The 20,318-nt window shown below is 46.2% G+C and overlaps 1 protein-coding gene across 2 annotated transcripts in view; it reads right to left on the bottom strand.

Annotated features, from left to right (window-relative positions):
* LOC144120731 (acetylcholine receptor subunit alpha-type acr-16-like) overlaps nucleotides 1-16,727 on the bottom strand; it is a 185,438-nt gene extending 168,711 nt beyond the window's left edge. For both annotated transcript variants that reach the window (XR_013312481.1, XM_077653392.1), the window contains exon 1: nucleotides 16,502-16,727. The gene's annotated coding sequence lies outside the window, so the exon portion shown is untranslated. The remainder of the gene's footprint in view (nucleotides 1-16,501) is intronic.
* Nucleotides 16,728-20,318: the final 3,591 nt, after the last annotated feature.

Here is a 20,318-nt window from a genome sequence, read left to right as displayed (position 1 = left end):
AATAGTGCTGGGTAGGCGCCAATCACGCTATGATCAAGATTTCCCGTTGGTCAGCCTCAGCGGTTTTTCTCTTTTTTTTTTGCGCTCCTAGACTCTAAGCCCACAACAAAGTTTCCGAGACGCTGTCAGTTAACTAAACATGCTTGTGATGAATACCGCTGCTTAACCCATATATGCCTAGTGTCCTACAAGTAGAACACCGCTTCTTTGCTATCTAAAAGTTTATTGTGCAAAAGCCTGCACCCACTAGCGTAGGTTCAAGGAGGCCTAACTTTTCCTGTAAAGGGTTGTGTTGTGTGCGTTCAGAAAGATCCACCAGTCTTATATATAGTGATTATTTATTTAAAATAACAAAAAGGAAGGTAAAAGATGTTTGCTCAGGGTGCTAGTTTTGAAATTAGACCCCATAGACTAGATTCTCATCCTCCAAGAAAAAGTTAATTTTTGCGCAATGTCATAACGAAACCACTGCGGGTGATAAACGTAATTTTAAAGTTGATGTCAAATGTTTGAAGCTTTACAACATGTAGCAGGTAGCGAATATGACTACCCTAATACATTTTAGGACTACTCAAAAGTCAGTGTTGAGAAAAATATTTACACCAATAAAAGGACAATTCTGAGCTGTAAAGTAAAAAACATTTTATCAAAAATATTTTAATTTTATCAACATCCTTAAGTTTCAGCATATATGAGTTAAGTGAAAGCCAGCTTTCGCCGTGATCCCACTGTCTGGTGCGCCATCGCGATGAATTCAGGCGTCACCGTGTACAGGAACAGAAATAAAATCTCTTCTGCGTTATTACTAGGGTACATATTCATGGCGAGACTTCACGGTTTACCGGTTGCATGCTGCGTCCTCGGCAGGCCTCGCCACGATGCGAATCACGTCTCTTGCCAACACTGCTTACGAGTGAACCCAGAAGAACGAAATCCTTGCTTCACGACCATCCGAGGTTTTCGCCTTTCCGTTAATGCCTACAGCGCCTGTCGAAAAATGTCGAGTGAGAGGAAGCAACGCACAGTATTCGCAAGTCGACAAGCACATTCTCGACAGCACTGCTTGTAGCACTGCAACACTTCAATCCGTGCCTTGCCGTCTTCTTGTTGACACGCATTCCAACAGCCGGCTGCTACCCAACGCGCCTTTTTATAGAGTTTATCAAAACAAACGCGTACATCGACGCGTCGCAGAACTCATTCCCTCCCACCCTCGTCTCCTCGTTGACCCATTTCATTTTCAACCCGCCCCATCATATCCTCATCTTCATGCAATCTAGTCGCCATTACGTTTTTACGAGCGCAAGTCCCCAGTTTTCTTGATGATGTTTTTGTTTTCTTTCCTTCTACACTACGCCTCGGTACCTGTTGTCAGTAAAGCGGAAACTAGGAGCTCGAGGCAGGCGATGGCTTCCACGTGTGAACGCGAGCCAATCATACAGACTGAAGGCAACCATCTTGAGCTCACTTCTTCCACTCAATCGCAAACGCGTTGTGAGACAATACAGGTACGTGGCGAGGGAATATTTCTTTTTTTTAGTCATCATTTTCAACAAAGTGAAAAGACAACTTGCAAGAATAGCCTTCGAGCCGATAATGAGATAATCTGCCTGCCCGACCTATCAGATAATCGGCGAAATTAATTATCTGTGCTCCCCGTAATGCTGTCCTTTGTCCGTTGAAGCTTAGGCTCCCCACGCGCTTGCAGTCTAATGCCATCTAATGCCTCCCAGGCAAGAAGGCCATTGACCAGCATGTCTTTGTCCCACCTCTCAAGAGACGCCCTTCAAAGAGGACCGAGATGGTCACTCAGAATCAGTGACCGCCATTTCTCGTGTTGCAGCGAAGGCATGGTAGAGACGCAAGTGTTGCTACCCGCAAGTGTTGCACTTGCAGTGTAGGGAGTCTATCCGCCCGTCGCCACGGCCCTTTTCCCGCATCTTCTTCGCGATTATCCTCCAGTGCTCAGCGCAATCACTGTCGCTACCGACTACCCGTCCCGTTGTCAGGCTGGCATTGACGGAGACAGCGAAGATGAAAGAAAGGATAAAGACTTAGCTGCGATGGAGATAAACGAATGAATCTTCCTTTCTGGGCGTAAATAAGCAAGTTAATTTCACGGCTGCAAGCAGCTGCATCGCGTATTAGAGTAAAAGCACTAACACTAAGGAGAGAAAAAAAATGACACCGCGGTCACAGCATTGCAATGCGAAATTCAGCGAAAGTTGCTGCACGACTGTAACATACTGAGATTGGCAGTCGGAAACGGCTCTTGCACCGCTGAGTGCAAGCCGTTTTTTAATGCCGTCAATTGTTGCGTAACCAAATACAGTCACACACAAGGCAACCATAACCAAACTGGCTGTCCCAGAATTGTTTGCGAAACACATTCGCGGCTCTTTCGGTTCTTGCTTGTCTCCGATCCTTGTGCGTCATGCACTGTAGGGTGCAGCGGCACGCACTGTGGGGTATCTCGCCACGCCCTGTAGGGTATACTGCGGCACGCAGTGTGGGGTATCTCGCCACGCTCCGTAGGGTATAATACTGCGGCACGCAGTGTGGGATGTTGCTGCGCCTACTGTGGGACGAATTTCTCATAATACATGTGCAGTGCGAACGTCGCTTTAGACGTCTACTTCACGCCGTAGAGACGCCTCCGAGAAACATGCTTACCCATACTGGACATACCCGCCGTGATGGCTCAGTGGTTAGAGAGCTCGGCAACTGATCCGGAGTACCCGGGTTCGAACCCTACCGCGGCGGGTGCGTTTCTGTGGAGGCGAAACGCTAAGGCGCCCGTGTGCTGTGCGATGTCACTGCACGTTAAAGATCCCCAGGTGGTCGAAATTATTTCGGAGCCCTCCACTACGGCACCTCTTTCTTCCTTCATTCCTCCTTTATCCCGTCCCGTACGGTGCGGCTCAGGTGTCCAACAATATATGAGACAGATACTGCGCCGTTTCCTTTTCCCAAAAACCAATTATTTTATTCCATACTGGACATATGAGGAGCCCCGCCGCGGTGGCTCAGTGGTTAGGGCGCTCGACTACTGATCCGGAGTTCCCGGGCTCGAACCCGACCGCGGCAGCTGCGTTTTTATGGAGGAAAAACGCTAAGGCGCCCGTGTGCTGTGCGATGTCAGTGCACGTTAAAAATCCCCAGGTGGTCGAAATTATTCCGGAGCCCTCCACTACGGCATTTCCTTCTTCCTTTCTTCTTTCACTTCCTCCTTTATCACTTCCATTACGGCATGGTTCAGGTGTCCAACGATATATGAGACAGATACTGCGCCATTTCCTTTCCCCCCAAATCAATTAATATTATTATTCACCTCTGGACATATGAGGAAAGGAATGGCGCGGTAACTGTCTCAATCTGGGTGGACACCCGAATTTTGCTCCGGGTGAAGGAATGAAGGCAGTGCAAAGGGTGAGATATACAACAAACATGGGCACCAGTGTAACTCCAACCGTAGTAACAACGAATTCCTTCTCTGCTCAATTATAGGCGTTTCTGCTAGCCCTTGAAAAGGTCGCCTCTGGTGAGAGAGGGACAGCGCCACGAACGAGTTAAGCCTTTCGGACGCAGCCCCCGCAGAAAGAGAGGTGTAGGCAGAAAGCCTTCGCTGAAGATGTGGGGCACCAACAAACAAAAAAGGGCCTCGGCAAAGCGTTCCAACGGCCAAGCTCTTTCTACAACTCAAAAGAGCAGAGCTCCTTAATAGAAAGCACGGGAAAAATGGAAGCATACAGTAGAGAGAAGGGTCTTCTTCCGTACCGCGCAGTATATATACGCGGAGTCTTTCAGTGTCGCTCGTTTGGCTCCTTTCTTTCATCGCTTTCTTGTTTGTCTATCACTTCTCCATTCTTACAAGTCAGTCACTCCTACGCCGAGTCGCTGATTGCCGGCCCTCCACTACCGCCGCCTTCGCATAGTTTTTTTCCGTTTGATTTTTTTTTTTTCCGCTGAGCGTCTATGTTGTTGCTGCGGCGGGGGAGATCATTTCTGAGCCGTGTCTGGCGGTCGCAGCGGATTCCGGTGCGCCCCGGTTGACAAAAGCTTGAGAGGATTCAATAATTGGTTTTTCAGTGCCGATCCCCTTTCGTGGTGCTCGGTTCCTTGCTTCTTTTTCCCGCTTCAGACCGCCTTCAGAGGATTAACCGCCACATTTTTTTTTACCCTTACATCCTTTATTCGATAATTCACTTTATGGTTACAATCTCGTTGTTTTTTTTTCTTTCTGTGCTTCTGTTTGACGTCCGTAAGTTTAGTTTATATCGCTTTCAGATCGACTTGGAGGATACGAAAAAGACTTGCCGGTGCGCTAGGCGACCATCGAGCTTTTTGAGAATAAAAGGTGCGCCTTACGGACCGGAGCAACTTCCCACGCGTGCGAGGAGGTTAGAAGGGATTTTCAATCCTGCTCGGGCGCTGGCGTAAGTGCTCCAACTCCTCGGGCACACTGATTGAAAACTGAATGACTATCTTTGACACCGCGGTCGACGGTTTGCCACTAGAAAAGAACTCTGGACGTCTATAAGGCTGCTCTGAATACGACCTGAAAACCGCTCGATACGCGCTCAAACCAGCGTTCTGGTAACGTGAACTAGCGGAGTCTGGCAGACGCATGAAGAAACTTGTGTAACTTTATCTGCGGGCTTCAAAAAAGCACAAGAAAGAGAAAAAAAACAGTATTTTTTCCTTATTTTCTTCAACAATGAAATGATATCCGTCCCTTCAAATCCTAAAATCGTCTCCGGTTTGCTTCTGTTTATTCTTGTCGAAATCAGTTTCCCTACATGCTCAAACTATTACACGTTGAAAGAAATACACGCAATTTGTATTTAGTCTTCCATGTGTACACTATACCTCAACGTGACTAACAAGACGCAGCCTAAGTCCTAGATATTTGCGTGTGACCAGCGTTTGTCAAAAATTTTATTCCCCAAAGTTTCTTTTCTTTTCGTTGTTTTTCAATCCTGATGCATGCTTCGCGCAGAACGCAACGACTCTGTTGATAACGCTGACTTGCCGTCGACGAACGCGCAGAAAATAAAAATCTGTGAACCACTTAAGCTCCGCACTTAATGTAATGACGCGATAACGTTAATTAACGGGTCCCCTCAGCGCCTCCTCTTGCCCACACACGCACGGACACTGTTTCTATACAGAGTGTCAAGTACCACACGGCACACATACAACGCCCCGCGTTAAACAACTCGCACGAAGGTGCCTGCGTTGCCTGTAGTACCGTGTCTGACTCGCAACCCAAGGATAACGGGTTCGATTCCCGAATAGTCACCACAATTTTCTTTTCAGCACAATTCAAGAAGTTTATACGTTTACATGTCCTAAGGACATTTGAGTGATGTTGCGACCTTCAGATCTCCAGTTTTCTAATGCTTTAATCACTGTTGAGTCCACAGCTTCACGTGTGACGTAGCTACACTCTCGACCAATCCAGCCTTTCCGCACACATCGGCGAGGGCGCCACCTACGTACGTCGAATTGTCAGGTGAACGGGACTCTTAACGATATCGCATTTAAAACGAAAAACTCACTTCGAATTCAAACGCAGAACGAATTGCACGAAATAGACCTGTTTTCTACGACTCACTTCAGACCGGAATGACTTACTTAGCATTGCGAATGTACAGAAAAGAAAAAAAAAGAGGTATAACTGTAGACCGAGCTTTTTCTTTTGCTGCTATTAAACGACTTGTTTGCATGCATAAACGAACTGTACGTTTCTACTCTTTTATCTGTTCTCGCTTGTTTGTTTGTTTGTTTGTTTTAGTTTGTTTGTCTGTCTGACTGTTTGTTTGTTTGTTTGCTTGCTTGCTTGCTTGCTTGTTTGTTTGTTTGTTTGTTTGTTTGTTTGTTTGTTTTAAGGATTCAAATGTGTTGCCGCTCCAGGTTCCTTTCCTATTTCTCCTAACTATATAGCGTGATCAATTTTGACTTCGCACCCACCCCTCCGCAATTACGGTTCGTCACTGCAGAGTTCCCTGTAAATAAATAAGCGAGGCAAAGCGAGGCGCTTCCTGAACGAGATTCTCTGAAAGCAGTTAGCCTTTATTCTTTGCGCGACGCAATTGAATTAACCGCGAGTTTAGGCGGGCGCCGAAGCCGTCAAAATCACGCGATGCGCGCCCGCTGCCTAACCGCTTCATGCAGCCAATTGCGCTTGCAGAGCCATTCGAACGGCCCACGCGGAAGTGAATTACGCACAGTTCTGGAAAGCGGGGTTGGAGCTCAGCGCTGATCGAAGCAAGCAGGAGCACTGCGAAATTTCGGCATACTCAATGTCATTGCGCCTAGTTCAAAGCACTAAGCATCCAAAAACAAGAAAAAAATGCCGAGGCGACCGGCATGTGAACTCTATACGGTGAGTTAATCGACATCGTTACCGTTTTGGCCACTTACCAGAACGACCAGAAGCGAGATTCCTTCGAGATGTCATCAGGCGAATACTAATAGTTAGCAAACACTATTTAGGATATTGCGCATTTATGCCATTACAAAACAATCGATAAGCAAGATCCGTTGAGTCGCCTAAAGCGCTCACTTACCCATTTGCGCGTTAAGCGCGTACGGTTCATCAAAACGAGGTCAATCGAGTGAACAGGTTTAAATGAGAGAATCGCGAATAAAACCGAAAAATCCTCCGTCTGGCGTTAAAATTAACGCCAGTGTGGAATCAATGTTTAGCGCAGTGAAAAGCTTTTAAATCATACTGCTCCGCCACAACACCGCGCACATACTTTTTGTTCTTTAATTCTTGCTCTTACCCATGTCGCGGCAACAGTTAGCAGTTATATGTCCTCGCATCCGACAGTGAAATTGTTCTTTTTGTCTGGCTTATATTACAGACAAACCTGTCGACACGCGGTTAGTTTTTGCCACCCGTTACTTTCACCAGTATAAGCAGGGTTTTGCAAAATCGCACATCGCTTTGTGCAATGTTGGTATTTCTGCCTTTACCGCATATTTCTGCCTTTACTGCTTTTGCAGACTTTTGCAGTGGATATTAAAGGTTCAGTAGCAGCAGCCGCCCGTTTTATCGCATTGCTGTAGATTTGCTCACAGCTATAGCACCCGGAAATGGGATGTAAAAACCTCGCATTTCTTTTAAGGACTGAAGGGAATGCATGGGCGCCTGTGTCCTCCGTACGTCTTAATGTTTCCAGCGACTGCGTAAAATTTCGTTAGTAGGGCGTTATAGTACTGCGACACATGCCTTGAAGCTGACACTGTGCAGTACCTCTTCATGGCAGGTTCATTGTAGTGGTTTTTAGGACTCTTTAATATGTCACTAACAAGCGCAAAGTTTTCTTGGAACTTCGTGATTATATATGGTTTTGTCAAAAGCAATTGCTGAAAGCCTTTTCATTTTTATTTCGCTAGCTCTTAGTAAAAGTAGAGTCCTAATAATTCTGCGCCACACCTCAAGACCAATCATCGGAAGTTTTTATGAAAATGTAGAAGGCAAATCTTTCCCAGAGTCGATTACATTGCGATCGAGCCGACTTTCTTCTTGACAAGACAAGACCAGGCCGCATTGTTTGAGTTCAAAGCACGATAAAGCTTTCTTTATTTTCATAAAACGTACGTTCACAAAAACGCTCTCGCCTGATTGCTTCTGTATCAACAATTATGCCTCGTATTGCACCGCCATATTTCCCCCATGTGTTCTGCCTTAGCAAAGGTGCATTACAACAAAACTGCTCACCCTAGCGATAAATAATCTCTCAAGCTGATGAACGCGGATCACACAGCATGCATGCGATGTACAAAACTAAAGCATTGAATACTTAATGCACGCAAACACTTGGTATGCTCCGGCTGGGACAGTGCGCGGATTTTCAAGTACTCGTTTTTCTCATTCGTGCCGATTGCCGAGACAGGGTTCGCGATAAAACGAAGCTGAACCGGAATGGGCAGTACAAGGAACGGGAAAAGGAAAAATTTAATGTCGATCTGAATATACCCGACAAAGGTATTCCGGGTATACTAACACTAATAACCCAGAAAACAAGTGAAAGATGCATCGGCTGTCGCCTGCCTGCGGACTAAGCCGCGAATACCACTAGTATATTAGTGCCTGATTATATAGAGAGCGAAGGTGCTTCGAATAAAGCGGAAAATATTTAATCTACAGACAAATGGTGCCGGCGTTATTGCGAACAGCGACGACATGGCTCAGCGGGATCATTAGTCAAAGCGGGGCACCTCATGTTCCCGCGAATAAAGGATGGAGGGACGGCCCCCATCGCACGTCAATAAACTACACCGCTGCCGGGCGGTGTCTGAAGGAGTCCCCCGCGGAAGCCGGGCAGGCAGTCGCCGCCTCGGGTGTTTTCACGCGAGTCGAACAATGACAGATGGTCGCCGGGACACATCTTCCGCACGCGACAGTTGAGCGGGCTGCCCTGGCACAAAGTACCCCCTATTCTCGTACCTCGCTACTTAGATCTTGTTCCAAACAAAAAAAATAAAGAAAACGGCTCTCGCAATTTACCTGTAGGCATCGAGTTTATCTTTTTTTCAATATTTTTCTCTTCTTTTCGCAAGGAATAGAGCGACAGTGCGTGCCTTTTGGCCTATTACTGTCGTTGGACGTCAGAGTTCATACAGCCATGTAGAAAAACACTAGGAAAAATTTCCGTCGACGTAACACATATCCTTATACTATTTTGGAGTTTGGAATTGTAATGAAATTCTTCTCGCAATTAAAAAAATATTGTCCTGTGCTGAAAACAACGAAAAAATATGTCGCATTTTTCGGCCTGAATTGTAATTTTTTACTGGGAGGAAATAGCAAATACTCAAGGAAATAGTGAGTCCACAGCCATTTCTATACGCTGATGGCAGAGCCCTTATCACCACACATAGGTCACAAAAGCCGAGGTACTTGCAAATAACGAACTGGCGAACACAACTAAATTGTTTAGAAACAGTAAGCTTTTGCTTAATATTAAGAAAATTGAGTTTACAGTTTTCACCCCTAACAAAGACTAGGGGCCTAAAACGTGCACTGGAGGTTCTAGGGATACCTCGTAATCAATTATATACAAGTATTTAGGAATACCATTAGGTGAATCCCTTATTTAGAGAGCTCACATAGACACACTTTGCACGAAATTAGACTTCGCCTGCGCCACACTAAAAAAAAGCAAGACAGCGTTTTAGCATTTATACATTGCTCGTGATCTACTTGAGTAAATTTCATTGCCATCTAAGATACTGCATTCAGTCATGGGGCTTCACTTAAGCATCGTATCTCACAGAACGGAGCATTAAAAATAACAGCATCGGTACCTTGGTCTTCATCATCATAACCGCTCTATACATACCTTAACAACATGCTTTTCCATTTATTTCGCAATTACAAGACTGCCGTTTTGGTGAACAGCATTTTAAAAGCAAGTAAGCCTTAAATTATTCAATCTTGCTACTACCTTCGAGTAATAATGACACGCTAATAGCAGTAATCTCAATATATCTACAACAAAATACATACTGACGTCGGAGAGTGCCATTTATCGGCTCTAAATTTTGAAATGCCATTCCATCCTGGATTAAACATCTATCCAGCAATGCAATCGCTCTAAAACGACACATTATAAGAAAAGTACACGTCATCCTACTAGCGAAATATTAGTATGTTGCAGCCGTAATCAACTGCCTATAACTAGTGCATTTTTGTAATGCATGCTTGACTAGCCATTGGCTAAGGATCCACGTGTTTATATCAACGTAAACTTTATTTCTCTCTTGTGTGCAATACAAAAGAAAAAGAAAACCACGTCATTTCATATAATTTAGTGCGTGTGTTTGATCTATGATGCTTATTAGTTTCTTTTTTTTTCCATCGTGAAATTCAACGACTAATATTTATGATGAAGTTCTTGAACAATTTACGAACACTATACGTTTACTTGTCAGGAGCGTCACGTAACCCTGAGTTGAATATCTCCACAGCCTTAGCGCGTCCCCATTTATGTCCCCAAGCAATTATAATGCTTCTGTATGTGCTAAATTCTTCAGACGGCTGTGCATCGCATTTCATGGATCTAAAAAAGAATGTACCTGGCATCAAGTCGCTCCTCGAGTTTTATTTACATTCGATGTTGGGAAATGTGAATCAGTCATCCTGCGTTCATTTCCTCCACATTTCTTTTAGCCGAACAAGATGGCGCTACATAAACATCTGACACAGGCGCCGCCTGCTTCTTCGAGAGATAGGAGTGCCTAGCGGCATCAACAAAGTGGCACAGTGCGAGAACTCACCGCATACTCTACTATGCACAGCATCCACCCTCAATATAGAATCATATAAAGACAAAAGAAATTAGCTTCCACAGCTTCAGTACGTGTAGATGCAAAGTCAGAAATAAAAATCAAAATTCCGCCCTACTTCTCCGTCGCATGCGGCAAGCCGCGTCATTTAGACGACTGCGGAGCGAAGCGAACTGCATGCCTGGGCCTGCAGATGTTTTGCAATGATCTTCAAGCAAGCAATCCATCTTGAGCGCTTGAGACACGAAACATGAGCGGGCCAGTGAACTTCTCCCTCAAAGTGAGCGCCGAAACGCTTTTACATCAACTGCACGACTTGGAAAACAGTGCTGGAAATATCTGCTTCTCAGCGTCAAGTGAGCGCAGTCGCTTCTGATCTCTTTACTACGTGAAAGCCGGCGTGTTCACTTCAAGACTGCCGAAACATGCCTGAACAGCAGGCAGAGTCAACGAAAAGAACCCCACAAGCCAAGCGATCTGCTCGTAGTTTTTTAGTTGCAAAACCCGGACGGCTGTGGCCATCGAATTGGATGGAATGAAAAGCTGCGGAACTTCCCAGTTGGCGCTGGCAGGACAGAGGAGCTGCATTAGCAAATACGGGTGTCTTTCAACTCGCCCACAGTATAGCATGGATAGCAGGTTGCGCTAACACAGTTCAGAATGGTGTCGCTGGACGCTGACTAGTTGAACACACACGCATAAAATAAACACCATGGTGCATGTCGCACTGTGCTTGCTCTGTCCCCTCCGATTCCCTTCAGGCCGGCCCTTTTCTGTATACTGACTCTGTTCAGTTTTCGACTAGTGTTGGGTGTGTTGCTCCGTGAGTGTCTAGGCCTTTTGTATCTTTTCCAGAATTTTGTGCTACACGGTTGCAGGGCAGCATGATGAATTTTTTTTTTGCTTTTCTGCTTCAGTTGCTGCCTGCCCTTCCACTTCGTTTCATTTATTGCCTTAATGGTTCCCAGGTTTAGGGGCAATATATAAGGGATTGGCAGCATGCGGTAGAACAAATGATGTGCACAATTAAAGCAGGTCAAATATACATATGTTCGTTTGTTAAATATGGGAGCTATGCAATTCCAAAATGTGGATCGGCAAGCGATTGCGACGAATTTTTCTTTAACTGCGAAGTTTCTGATAAAACATACCAAAAAAATGTTTGAGCCAAAACAACACACGCAAGAAAGACGACGACACCATGGGCGCTCTACACAAGAAAGACAAGAAAGAAAGAAATATTTTTCGTGTGTATGATCACCGACAAGCCCAGCAGTTAGCTCTTCCTAAGTATATTTCTCAGAAAACTGTATAGCTTTCTTCTCTAGCGGTATGACTGCGCTTGGGTGGATGCCAATGGGTAATTGCTGCCTTATAACAAAAACATTACGCCGTGAGTCTAACTGTGGTGGTGTCATTCGCTATAATTCGTCAATTTCTTTAAAGTATAACAAATTTTATTGAGATAAACGACGCAGCTTCCTTAACAAAGCGTTTATTTGTTTTTCGTGAATTTTTAATTGCAAAAGCTTTCTCTTGACTGTGCAGGTCAGAAGAAAATCTGGCACAGCCCGTAAGTCTTAGCATGACTGCGGTGCTCGGAGAGGCACGGAGTGCTCAATTATACGTTACTTCTTAACCCAAAGCATCGCCCCAGTACGTTATCTCCTTTTCGAGGAGTATCGCATTCTCCCTGCGCGATAATCTGCTTCGGGAGGGCCTCTCAACGAACACTGTTCTGAATAAATAAATAGAATTAACCTTTATCAGAGGAGCGCTCCGTTAACTTCTTTTCCAAGCGCATTCATACGAAAGTATTCGGTCTATTGGCTTAGGCCACCATTGCTCTTAGTTCTTGTTCCAAGCGCATACATAATGCGACCACGCTCAAATATTAACAGGAGCTCTCTTTGCGCGCGCTCAAAATAAACTTCTTGCCCTTATAAATCTACTTATTCTCTCTCAGTTCTTACTAGAGTCAAAATGCACGGATACTTACTTTTGGAATCAGGCGGAAACACGTTTGCAATAGCTTATTTTGCAAGCAGCAATTGATGGATTTTAACTAATTGCATGTTTTTTTTTTAATTCACAGCCGGTTTAATGTGACGCTACGGACACGGACTTAGTCTTGAGTCCATCTTTGCTATGTATTCGACGAGCACAAATGGGGGGCGCTGCCCCCCAATACCACCCTTGCAATGCCGCCCTCCTGCAATGGTTAGTGCCACAAGCACTCGCACCATCTCATTTGCTTATTGCTACAAGTGCACAGTTTCAGTCAGTCATTTATGCTCGCCAAGAGATAGCTGGAATAGAGGTGCGCACGGTGGCCACGCTGCGTTCTTACCGGCCCCACAGTTCGAGCCTTGGCGGCCAGCGGAACGTCTGAGTTGCTCTCCAGAAGTTCAGTCAGGGAGTGTCGTTTAAACCTACCGGGTTTTAAACCTATCGGTAAAACTTCTTAAAAGCTATACACGAAGAAAAACTGCCAACTGCTCGTGCAGCGAAACTTTTTCGCGGGAATCTAGAGAAATATGTTTTCGGTTTTTGGCTATGTCAATTCCCACAGAATGTACTTAGCACTTCCTCGCGCATATACAGCTGTGATTCGCTTTACGCTTATTCTGTTGATTTTGTAACTAGTTACGCACCCAGCTAGTTTGTCTGTTTTTTACTTTTTAGCAAGGTTTTTCAGCTGGTTAGTTTCTTAGATATTTAGCTAGCTACCTTTAATTAGTTATAGCCTACTAGTTAGACAGTCAGTGAGCCAGCTCATTATTAAGTTAATCATTTAGGTGGTCGTTACCTAGTTAAGAAATACGGAAAATATTTAGTAGTCTGTTTAGTTAGATATAAACCAATTACTCAACAGCATCCACACCATTAGACGCATACGGGGCTACTGTATGATATTACGCCTGTTAATTAGTCGGTGCTTAGTGAGTTAAAAACCAATTAACAACTCACCAGTATCTACACACCTGGAGATCAACTGGCCCTGGTGGAACAAGCTCATTCCACCCTTGGCTACTAAAACGGGGTTGCCAGATGAAGTTCTCTCTCTCTCTCTCTCTCTCTCTCTCTCTCTCTCTCTCTCTCTCTCTCTCTCTCTCTCTCTCTCTCTCTCTCTCTCTCTCTCTCTCTCTCTCTCATACGCACCACTGGCTGCATACGAGCTACTCAAATATACCCCCACAAATTATGGACAGCTATCGTTTCTCCTAGCTTGAAGGCTTGTCAAGCCCTACAAGAGCATCACTTCCTATTGTCAATACTATAGTTGTTTTTTTTTTTGTTAGGTGCGTATGCAAATTGAACGTGAAACGCCATCCAACCTCCGCCACTGTGCGTCATTACAAAATAGTATGTCCGCGTAAAATATATTCACGAATCTTATGGATCCTATTTTTCCTCACAGGCGCACTGATTACAGTTGTGTAAACTTTACGAGCTTTCAAAGCGCATGTATACAAGCTCGGTGCAATTAAAACCTGCAAATGTAACCCAAGCCAAGTTTTCTGGTAGAAGCCGACAAGAGAGCCCCAAAAATCGGAAATGGATTAATTACTCCGGCGCTTTCAACGTTCCCAATTAAATGCTCTTCAAGCGATCTAACCAAGCAGTCCTGCCACTTGATTAATCTACGAATGCGCCCCACAAAAGACCGCTGCCTCGCCGACAAGTTCTATAGCTAAGCCTAACCCAAGCCTATACTGCCGAGTTTCGGCCAAACAGGTATGCGTCCAATAGGAGGGTGAATAAAATATTTTTTTTAAAAAGAGGAAAACAGCGCATTGCGAGTCCGTCTGGAAGCCCTTCAAAGTCCTTCCGACGATGCGGGCTCCGTTCCGAAGGCTGAAGTGGAAGAGCCATGCGGGCCTGCCATTTCAAACAGGACAGAGACACCTAACGGTGGTCAGTACTCCCAATTTTCGTTTGAATAAAATTTTGAATGGCGAGTACCGCAGGAGCAGATGATCCGCGCACGCACGAAATGAATACCCATGGACGGTGTACGAGGACGCACGCTGAAAACATCACTCAGTCACGGTCAACACAGACAAGACGGGACACGGCCATGGCGAAGATATTGGATTCCACACAGCGAGCATGCGTGCTCCTTTATATTACTAAAGCGTTAGCGAGAGCACGAAATACGAAGTGTTTAAGCCGCTGAATGTTTTGTGACCTCTGGGCCTATGAGCGGTGAGGGTGACCAGTGAAGGTGAGCAGTGGCGAACAGGGGTATATCAGAAGAAGAAGCGGGACACAAATACAAGCATATATCTACCTTTAAATGAACAAATTCTAGAAATATAGTCGACATTCTAATATCAGGCACTTAATCGCTTCCCATAACCAACTCAGTTTTCGCACAGAGTGGAAACTTGAGAAACGCAGTATCATGTCTGAGGCAGTCAATGAGCACGAACTTTTTTCTTCCACAAATATTAGCGAAATATTACATTTTTTGACAACTATATTTATCAAACCCCGTAACAACAGGATCGCGTTTTTTTTTCAATTTTCAGCTGCTTTCAACCTGAAGTTTCTCTAGTACTTCGTCGAATAAAAGTTATTTTTCTGTGCCAGCGAAAGCTATTCAAAAAATTGTCTAGAGAGGAATACGGCGCTGTTTGCGAAACAAAAGGTTACTCTGTGTTTCATTTTATTTGTGTGTGAAGGAGCAGCGATAGCTAAAGTATACTCCGACAGTCACACGGACGCCGGCTTCTGGAAATAGGCAGCGCATAAGCTATATGCAGTACATGAACACCAAATTAAGGTGTCGGTCACATGACACTTTATTTGACGTAAACCGCTCGCAACTACAACGATTGATGTCTCTCTTAATAGGTGAAATCAACTTCTTCCCAGTCACCTTTTTCCCCAACATGGCCAATAAGCTGCCGTATAATTGAAATCACGGAAGCCAACACGCAAGTATATTACACACAAGTTTTGTCTCCATATAAAATCTTGCTAGGAGAAGATTGTGGCGACCTGAAGCGGATTATGGGCGCGGTTTGCAGGCGAGTTTTTCGTCACAAATGCGTACCAGCCCTCAGGAGGTAGCGTTTTAGAGCGAAGTACAAGGCATACGTTGTTCAGGAAAAACAAACTATACACTAGATGCCAGCGCAACACGTGAGCAACCGCGTCACGCACTGCATTAAAGTCTAAGAGAACGAAGTCTTCACCTTTCCGCGTAAAGCTTTTTCCTCCTCGTTCACGCGTCCGCCGGCCTGTGCGAAACGGAGGTGATAAAGCAGAGAGAGCTTGCGTGAAGAATGACTCTGGTGGTGATTAATGTACCACTGTTCGTGTCGCGACCCGCGCGCCGTAACCGCGACCCGATGACCGCACTGGGTCAGCGGCGTTCTGCTACTGAATACGTGTTCACGGGCAGATTTCAGGGCTGAGGGGCCGGTCGGATTTCGCTGCGAGGGAAACAGGAAAAGGTGCCCGTGTGGCTCACACGGTCATAAAGTTTTCCCGCTGAGGTCCATACGGACAATACTCCAGCTTATATCGCCGTCGGAAGTTACTGCTCGCTGTGTTAGGATCCAGTATACTCGCGAACCTTTTTCTAGCTACAACAGCGGGACATTACACGTGTGCCCTGTAGCTTTCGTATTGAGTTCACTGCCCTAAAACACTGACCCTTAAGCTTTTAATTGACTTGCATTCCGAGGTATGCTGAGGTAGGTGGCGCTCGGGTCTCCTCACTGTTTCAGAAGCCTCGCATACGTGATCGTAGTACGCACTCCCAAACGCCGCAGCGCGTTGCAACTTTAGTCCATGTTACACGGTGACCAGTGATGGGTAAGGACGTAGTACGTTCCAGGTCGAAGCTCCGGCTTAGAACTGCTGATTGCCTACAGGCCACATCGTGCCCGGAGTCGCCGGGTCCCGTCGCAACGAGTCGGTGCTTCCTACGGACGACACCGAGTCTTCTTCGGGGTACTTGGCAACCAACAGGTGGCGCCCACATGGCAGACTTACCCTGAGGCGCGGTGAGCAGCACGGCGACCCACAGCAGGTTGGCGCAGAAGCCTAGCTGCAACGGCGTCGTGGGCAGACGGCGCATGGTCCGCGTCTCCGCCGCCGCGATCAGAGGCCGGCCGGGCGAGCGCCCCCAGCTGCCGAGAAGCAACAGGCGGCGGGCGGCGCGTGAGCGCGGCGTCAGCACAGCCGGGCGCCGGCGACGACGACAACAGGTGCCGTCGCCGCCTCCGGGGGTCCTCTCGCCTCGGGTGAGAAGCGCAGCGGGGGCCCGGCTCCCGAGCAGGGCCCCGGGCTCGAGCCGCCGCCGCTCATGGGCCCCGCGTCGGGCTTGGCTTCGGCGGAGGGCCGCGCGTGCTGCTGCTGCTTCTGCTGCTGGCTCGCCGACGGCGCCGAGAGCGCTGCTGCCTCGCCGTCGCCCGCTGAACGCGGCTCGCGCTCGCCGGGCTCCGCGCCGCGGCGCTCCTCCTCCTCCGACGGTAGCGGGTGCGCATGCGCGGTGGCGAAAAGCGCTCGCTGCCGGCGCATCCGCAGCGCTCAGCGAATGAAACGCGATAATCCGGCCGAGAGGAAGATGTATCTGGCGCTGCTTGATGACGTGCCGCGAAACTTTTTCCCTCGGCGATAATTCTTAATGAAGGGTGTGACCAGGCGTGGCCTGCCGAACGTTTTTGAGTGCCGCCCAGAGCATACCGAAGGCTACGCACTTCGAGTGGTTCTTTCGCTGAGCACTGAGTACCAAGAAAGCGCATAAGATGCTGCGCAAAAGCTATAAAAGCTCGTCGTGTAGATGGGTTTCTGTGGTAAAGGCGACTTGATTCCGAAGCTGCGATGCCAGGATGCTTCCAGGTGCCCCAGTTGACACGACTCTCCAGTGGCGCTGAATCGCTGGTCATCATGACATGATGCATTAAAACAGCAAGTCCACAGTCAGAAGACAGTTTCCTAGGACCCATGCATGTGGTCGCGTTTCTATCGCAGCGTGAAAGGAGGAAAGGCACATTAAACGATCGCTCTAACGTCACCCTTACAAGACTGGGGGGACTGATAACGAAAGCTCCGCCATAATAACGGAACTTAAAGTGTATAACAATAAAATCTTTTCATCCATCCATTCGTGCTTTTGCTATCGGAGACAGTCGGGATGGCATGGGGCGGCGTAAATACTAAGCGTCGCTGGAAACCGTATAAACATTTCCAGGGGGCTTTAGAATGGTAGAACTTGAGGTTTCCTGACGGCTAGTCTGGGCGCTTTACAAAGCAATCTGTAGGACCCACCCACTACAAAGGAGAAAACCTCAAATCGAATTTAATGTTGTCCTATCCAGCATACAACGTAAAGTTAGTTTTTTTTTCCACATTACACGTTTAAGCTGCACATGCAGACACACCAATTCAGGGCAGAAGTCCCTCTATTGGACATGAGACTCTTCAAGACACTCACTAACACTTGCACCCCACAGGCCAAAGCTTTTACACAATTTATTCGTAAACCACCTGCCAGGGTGAATTTACGCTGGTGCTAAGACTAATCCTAATTTTATATCACAAAAATTATCAGTAAAATATTGGAGAGGACAATTGAGCTCTGCCTTAAGGGTATGACGCGAAAGTGTAGCAGGTTAATTGCCATATATGCAAAAGGTCATTCCATAATTTACATTCAAAAATCCCTGCGAGTCCTCATACCCCTCCTGGCGCAGAGGTGCAGCGGTTAAGCGATGCGCCACTGCCCCGCAATGGCAGCAGCTCCCAGCGGTGGGTCTTGTGCGGCCCAGGTTACTCTTCCAGTCACAATCACATCATTATATTCAACTGCCACCTGCCATGGTGGGCAGTTTGCTCACTATCCTATGCGCAGGTTGGGATGACGTCGCATGGTCACGTGACCCACCTGCCTCCTAGGTTGTTCTCTGGGGACCACCTGCCAGATCCATGCCCGTGGTTTTTCCCTCACAACGCCGACGCCGAAAGCGCCGACACCGGATTTTCTGGAGAACGGGGCCTTTAACGTTATCGCGTTAAAATAATGCACAACTTGATGAATTTACTGAAGCTAAGCGACTGTGTCATTATCAACGGGCTAGGCGTAAGACAATACGATAGCGCCGGCTCTTATTGTCGACTTGCCTGACGCGAATGTATACGAATACAAATTATGCAGGCAGTACCTTTTAAGTGTCCACCGAGAGAGTCGAGTTTTTATGGGAATAGCAGAACAAAAACCTTATTATACCACCTACAACACCACAACTCCAGAACGATGGAAAGTTCCAAAATGTCGCACTGCTTATGGACAACAAACACTCCGGTATAATCTTCCGCGATTATTGAATGGTGTAGAAAGGGAAGGTACTGATGTACTCAATATGTCTCTTCCAAATATGTACAAATATTTTGCTGCTCATACTCTTTTTTGGGGAATTAACGCAAAGGTATATCCTTATGTTCAATTACATTACATTGTTTTTATTTTTGAAAAAAAAAATTTCCAGGCGTCCAAAAACAGTGCTCTATTTAAACGTTTATTTATGCTTATTTTATTGTCTGATGCGATATAGGGCTCTTTTTCTTTTCTCTTTGCAACAAAAAAAATGTCACTGTCTACTGCCCCACTCTGCTGCTATGTACACTGTAAGGGGGCAGAGGATTTCTCAAGCCGCAAATGTAGGGATTTTCCCTCCGCCTCCTTCCACTTCTTTGTGGAAAATATGTATGGATGTATGTATGTATGTATGTATGTATGTATGTATGTATGTATGCATGTATGTATGTATGTATGTATGTATGTATGTATGTATGTATGTATGTATGTATGTATGCATGTATGTATGTATGTATGTATGTATGTATGTATGTATGTATGTGTATGTATGTATGTATATGTGTGTATGTATGTGCGTATGTATGTATGTGTGTGTGTGTGTGTGTGTGTGTGTGTGTGTGTGTGTGTGTGTGTGTGTGTGTGTGTGTGTGTGTGTGTGTGTGTGTGTGTGTGTGTGTGTGTGTGTGTGTGTGTGTGTGTGTGTGTGTGTGTGTGTGTGTGTGTGTGTGTGTGTGTGTGTGTGTGTGTGTGTGTGTGTGTACGCATGCATGCATGCATGTATGTATGTATGCGTAATGCTTTGTCGTCAGGATTTTTTTCGCAGCAGTCTTCTCGCAGTCCTCATTTTCTGTACTGTATACATCCCTCCCAACGCAACAGGCACATTCCAAGCTTAAAACACGACAAAGCGCGAGAGAATTGGCAGATTTCTCTGTCGAGCGTTTTTCACTGTCTAAATACTTGGCCAGACATTGATTCTTCCCTAAACGGTTCCCCTCCCGCAGCTCGGGAACCGAGTGCTTCCGTGGCCTGCTCAAAAATGCGTGGAATTCTCGCGTCTCCCGACAGCTGCTGATAAAGTGCGAGCAGGGAGAGGGGTTCGACACGCTCGCGCCAGCTGGCTCGTCACGCAAGCTCTTGCGACGTATTGCGCACGTCAGGCCCCGGTCTTCTCCGGCCGTTGGAAATTTGTTCCATTGATAGAGGCGCTGCAATACGTGCCAGCAGCCCAGGCGCTAACGCTCACAAAACTGCTTTGCAGGCTGCGACACTTCTCTGCCTCTGTTCATCGAAAACTTCCCCGTACTGACAGCTCACCATTAAGCGCAACTTTTTTTCAACCTATTTTCGACCGGAGGAAGGCACTCGTGAAATTCGCAGACGTATCTGTCTACCGAGGCAGATATAAGGTTCGCATGTTCAGCGTTCGTGGAGAAAAATGTTTGATATTGAAATTTTAAGGAATTCTTATTGAAATATTAAAGGTAATGGTCCATTTTTCGCATGTATGACAAAATCTTTCTTTTAGAGTGTTTCCATCACCCGCATCGAACAGTTAGGACTGCCATAAAAAGCAATAGGAAACACTTTCGACGCCAACAAATACTTTAATAGCACAAAAAAAATGCAACCCTGCCTACAGGAATTCTGCGGATACATTGGCTGTTATAGTGAAATTTTA

The sequence above is a fragment of the Amblyomma americanum genome, chromosome 2 (genome assembly GCF_052857255.1).
Source record: "Amblyomma americanum isolate KBUSLIRL-KWMA chromosome 2, ASM5285725v1, whole genome shotgun sequence".
Classification (NCBI taxonomy): Eukaryota; Metazoa; Arthropoda; class Arachnida; order Ixodida; family Ixodidae; genus Amblyomma; species Amblyomma americanum.
This window is presented reverse-complemented; position numbering and strand designations above follow the sequence as displayed.